Source organism: Rhinolophus sinicus, linkage group LG06 (assembly GCF_036562045.2).
Source record: "Rhinolophus sinicus isolate RSC01 linkage group LG06, ASM3656204v1, whole genome shotgun sequence".
NCBI lineage: Eukaryota > Metazoa > Chordata > Mammalia > Chiroptera > Rhinolophidae > Rhinolophus > Rhinolophus sinicus.
Genome location: NC_133756.1, coordinates 162,758,980 through 162,764,820, shown reverse-complemented (window position 1 = coordinate 162,764,820; position 5,841 = coordinate 162,758,980).

Sequence of the window (5,841 nt, the reverse complement as noted above, 5' to 3'; positions counted from 1 at the left end):
CCCCTGAAGTTCGGGAGGAGGAGCGAACAGCACTGTGACGCAGGGGATGCCCTTCGCTACCAACCAATGAGGACGGAGGCCTCGCGGGTGGAGGCGGGGCTTCAAGGGCCCCGCCGCTCCGTTTTCTTCCACCAGGGCAGAGCCCTAAGGACCCTCCGAGAGCTGGGAGGGAAGCGTCTCAGAGAGACTCCGGGCCCTGCAGCGGTGGCACCATCCGGGCACTGGTTAGGAATGCAGATTCCTAGGCCCTCCCACACCTGCTGAATTAGAAACTCTGGGGGCAAGGCCAAGAAGCTGTGTTTTGCGTGAGTGTTGGGTATGTGGGGATGAGCGCAAAGGACACCTCCCAAAATGGAACTCTGATAATGAAATTAGGATTAAACATAACTGAGGGTAAAGTTTAAAAAGACAAGTGACACACTTGAAAAAATATTTACAACATATATAAAAAGTGTTTGCAGCATTACTATAGAAAGAACTTGTTTTCTGTTGCTGCTGAGACACATGACCACACAATTAGCATAAAACAACTCCTGTTTATTATCTCCGAGTCCTGGAGGTCAGAAGCCCAGCAGCTGGGCCAGGTTCTCATCCGAGGGCCATACAAGGACTAAGTCAGGGTGTCAGAGCCTGGGGCAGACTCATCCAGGTGGTTGGCAGAATTCACTGCCATGGGGCTAGGACTGAGGTCTCCATTTCTTGCTGGATGTTGGCCGGGGACATTCTCAGCTCCTAGAGGTCACTGCATTTCCTTGCACATGGCCCCCTCCATCATCAAAGCCAGCAGGAAAGCACTGGATCCTTCTCAGGCTTCAAATGAGATGCTTCCAGATACTGCAAGATGCTCCCAGGCTCTCTGACTTCCCTCTGCCACAGCTCTTTGCTGTCAAGGGCTCATGTGACTATAGGGAGCATATCAGATAACCTTTACAGACAATCTCCTTACAGTATTTAAGGTCAGCTGATTAGTAAGTTTAATTACATCTGCAATATCCCTTTTGCCTCTAACCTCCCATAAGCACAGGCATGATGCCAGGAGTTGAAGGCCATAGGGCTAAGAGTCTGCCTCGCACAGAGCTCTGGAAAGTCAGTTAAAAAAGAAAAAAAGACTGAATTCTCCACCGATTGGAAAGGGGCAAAGAACACGAACCAGATGTTCACAAAAGAAGAACTATCCATGATGACTGCTTGAAACACAACACCTCATTAGAATACAGAGATGTCCATTAGAATAACAATGAAATCATTGAGCACATCAGTTGGCAAGTATTTAAAAGATGGTGCAGCTCCAGAGGGTGAGACTGTGGCTATCCCAGGAGGGTAGAGAGAAATCGCAGGATGTGTTCATGGAGTCAATTTTTTTTTTTTTTTTAACAAGGAGCATGCGTTTTAAAATTTGACCAAAGTAAGTATTTTTATTCTGAAAAAAGGAAATAATAGATGCATGCAGCTCTCTGCAAAAATGGCCCATGCCCCAGGACTTGTCTTACTGCAATTAAAGAATTCCCTTGGTATTGAGGCAGGTTAGTTAGTGTGAAATCAGGCAGTTAGTGACTTCTTGGGAGATTGAACAAAAACAGAACAAAAACAGAACACACCAGGACAACCGTACCAGGGCAAAAATATCATCCATCATGCTCTGGGCCAACTGGGTTTTTCAAAGGTCTCGCCCAGGCTGAGCAGTAGAGCGAGTCTGGGAAACATCGTATCCATAGACACGAACATTCCAGCATCCCCCTCCCAGGTAAAAATAATGATATATAAACACCAGCTTTTTGCCTTCGCTAGTGGGCATCCCAGTTTCGGGTACCCCCTCCCACTCAGGAGCTGTAACTCTTTGCTTGCTATAATAAGCCATCTTCCTGTGCAACTCTTTGCCTCTCCCTGGTCCGTGTGTCCATTCTTCAGCTCCATGAGATTACGAACCTGGCATTCACTAAGCAACATCCTACATCAATATTTGGGTGCAAACTCACAGAGACGCAAGTGGAATTCGGCGCAGTGTAAGCAACTTCACGGGGTCAAGCGAGGCTTGTTTGGATGCAGTGGGGGCAGGGTGGCTAACAGGAGTTCTCACAAAAGGGGAGCGAGAAATAAACCATGGGGGAGGGGGCCCAGCGTGGTCCAGCAGGAGGACACTGACCCTCAGATCCCACTGTACTGCCCTTCGTCCAGCCAGACTGCCCCTGGGGTGCAGGCAGATGACATCTGGGCTATGTCCGTCACTAGCTCTCAGTAAGTCAGTCAGCTGAGTACTTAGGGGTCCCTGCAAGGAAAGAAAGGGCCAGTGGGGCCTTCTGCGTAGCGGGGTCCTCACAGCAGGCTTGCTGTCCCATGCGTGGGTCTGCTGGGCCCTGGGGCACTGAGTAAGCAGGGCAGTGTCGAGGGAGCAGTGCTGGCCTGAGAAATGCCAACCTGGCCTCTGTATGACCATAACAAATAACCCCCAAATTCTGTGGTTTAAAACCGCACTTGTCATCTCCCAGTTTTTCTTAGACTGGAATCTGAATGGGGCTTAGCTGGCTGCCTCTGGCTCGGGGTCTCTCCAGGTTGCAGCCAGCTCAAGGCTCGAGGTGGGTCCAGACTTACTCAGCGGCTGTTGGCTGGACTCATCTCATGGGCTGTTGGACTGAGGGCCTCAGTTCCTCGAAGTTTAGTGCCTGGAGGTGGCCCTCGGTTCCCTGCCTTGCGGCCTCGCCACAGGACAGCTCATGACATGGCAGCTGGTTCCATCAGAAGGAATAACCCAGAAAAGCCAAAAGAGTAGGACCAACAGTCCTTCTTGACCTCGTCTCGGAAGCAACGTCTCATCACTCCCGCTCTGTTCTATTGGTTAGAGGTGCTCCGGGGCCGGCCCCACTCAAGAAGAGGGAATGCGGCCAGTACGCCAGGAAGTGGGGACTCTGGGGGTCACTTTAGAAGACTGTCTACCACAATAGGCGACAAGTGAGGCTTTGTTTTCATGTTATTCCTGTGCCCCTAAAATCATCTCCCAAACCACAATTCTCATCTGCTTCTCACCTCCGCCCTGTGAAGCAAGACAACTGTCACTCTCCCCATGACAGATGAGGAAACTGAGGCTGGGGGGGCTCCATGACATTCCTCCCAAGGTTGCATTGCCCAGTGGGCTGGAGGCACCATGTCTGAAAACAGCCATGGCCTGCCATCAGCTAAGTCCAGGAGCACAGGACCCGCCTAGGGTGGGATAAACCCCGGGCGGGCAGGCCACAGATCAGGCCTGGGGGCGGGGGGCCAAGCTGGGCCCTGCCTAGAGCAAGCTTACGTCTCTGTGCAAAGTCATAAAGCAGTGGCTCCCTCCTGCAAGTGAGCCCAGCCCAGAGGAAGCCACAGGGCAGAGTCCAAGCCCCTGGTTTGCAAAGTAGTTGAGAAAGGGGGCCCTTGGCAGGAACCCAGTCCCTGCCCTGCCCCCAGGGAAGAAAACAAACCTGAGATTCATAAGAGGACAGTGTCCTCCTCTCTCATCCCCCTCCACCCACACACACACCATAAATGAATGAAGAATCAGCCCACTAGCCCACAGCTGCATTGCCAATGTTGCTTTTGTTGCCCATCCTGTCCCTTGGAACCTGCAGTGGAGAAAAGCGTCCTCTTGGTGGGGACACTGAATGGCTCAGCCTGAGGATCACTTCATGTCGTCCCATGGCCACGGTTGGAGGCTTGTGCTGTCCACAGAGAGCTTTTTTCTCCCGGGATAGGCACCTGGAGGTTGCACCAAACTTGGTTTGAATGTCAGAAGTATCCCCCTCGGCTCCCAAACGTGTGCCCTGAGGTATGTTACTTTGGGGCAAGTGCCAACCACATCGGTGTTTAGTTCCCACTTTGTCTTACACGGGAAATAACAGAAACTTTCTGCAGAAGCTGTGCACGCGCGTAAGTGATTCCAAGAGGGCCCCTGACACCCTCGCAACCTGGAGGCCCCCGGCCATTGTGGGCTGGGCACTCTGGGCCCGCTCTAGACAATTCTTATCATATTCATTTCCTTCCTGGATGCATCAGGCCCACTGCCCAGGGCGGGGCTGGGTTTCCTGTTACCTGAATGAGCAGTGAGCAAGGGACCCACCTGGGTCTTTCTAAAGATAGCTTCATGGTTGTTATTCATTCATTCACTCACTCATCCATGCATCTATTAGGCACCTACTGCATGCCAGGAACTGACCTAGGCACTATTGACTGATACAAAAAGTGCTTATCGTAATAGTTTCAAGTGATTTCTAAAAGCACATGGAGAAAAAAAATCACCCAGCCTCATGGCGACGTGGGAAAAGCACGGACCCTGAATCCTTCAGATCCAAGTTTATATCCCTCCCCACCACTGGCCCTGTGAGCTCTGGCAGCCCTGACACCACACTGGGCCTGGTTTCTGCACCCATAAAATGGGGTCTGCAGCAAGACGGGACACAGTATGGCCTCAGTCCCTCTTCCTGCTGTTCCACCCACTTCCCTCTCTATCATGTCTGGGAGAAAACTAACGCCGTGTGTTAAGATGACAAAGAGCTCTCAAATCCCTGTGGCACTTGAGCCTCAAAACTCTTGCCAAGAGGAGCACAGCAATTCTCTTTCTGCTGCTCCGGGGGAAACTGAGACTCAGAGAGGCCATGTGCTTCGTCTGAGGTCACACAGCGAGTGACCACAAGCAGGGGCAGTGGTGAACACACCCCTTGTTCATGCCCTGGGGGCCATATTAGGAAAACCAAGTACTTCCCAGGTCAGCACAGGCTGCATTGGCTATTTTGAGTTCTCTTACATGACACAAGAGACAAGAATCTGGGGAGAACCGAATCATTTGTCACGTTGGGAACTGAGTTGTGGTGGCAACCACAGGGCCTGAAGGTGACGAGGGCCAGCAGGGCAGGGCGGGAGAGTGGAGAGCTGAGGCCGAGCCCAGAGGCCTGCGGGGTTGGGGTGCAGCGCTGGGCAGAAGGCCCATGGAGAGCCTGGAGTGAGGGCCTGGGAAAGGCCTGGGCTCTGTGGGGCCTGACTGGAAGGCCGGCTGGCCAAGGTGGCATCTGGGGCCTTGCCAGGTGAGACCAAAGCACAAACATGTCTTCCTGGGCTGGGAACCCCTGAGACAGGGTCTGAGGATTAGGTCTGGGACAGGGAGAAAGCTGCAGAAGGGAAGTTACCAGCTGGCAGCAACTGGGCGCAGTCCCCGTGGGGCCCTTGTAGAACGATCCCTGGGTTATCATCACCTCGGGACAAGGAAGCTAAGTGTCCCCCTCCCAAGCCCCTGAAACACTGGCAGTTGGCCAGGGGCCACTCCTAGGGCACGGAGCTCCCCGCACAGAGAGGCGCAGGCAGGGGCAGGAGGACACCATCGGCCTGGCCTGGATTGGTGACACTACCTCCGGCACCCATAGCATCCGAGGCGATGAGACCACCCCACCCAATCTTCCCGGCATCAGCCTGGCCCCAGTGCAGTCAGGCCTGCCCTGGGAGGGGGCCCTCTCATCAAGGACATGAAGAATGAGAACTGCACCTGAGAAAGACTAGCACACATTGGACCGGTGCCAGGGAGGGGCTGCAAGACAGACAAACAAGGTGTGGCATGGCCATGCAGTGGCATGTTATTCAGCCGTAGAAAGGAATGAAGTGCTGAATCTCGAAAATAATTATGCTCAGTGGAAGAAGCCAGATGCAAAAGGCCACGCGTCTGGTTCCATTCATGTGAAATGTCCAGAACAGGTAAATCACAGAGACAGAAAGCAGGTTAGCGGTTGCCAGGCCTGGGGTGGGGGTGGAGGGGAACAGGGAGAGGGAGGATGGGGAGTGATGCCTAGTGGACACAGGGTTTCTTTGGGGGGTGATGACAGTGCTCTGAAA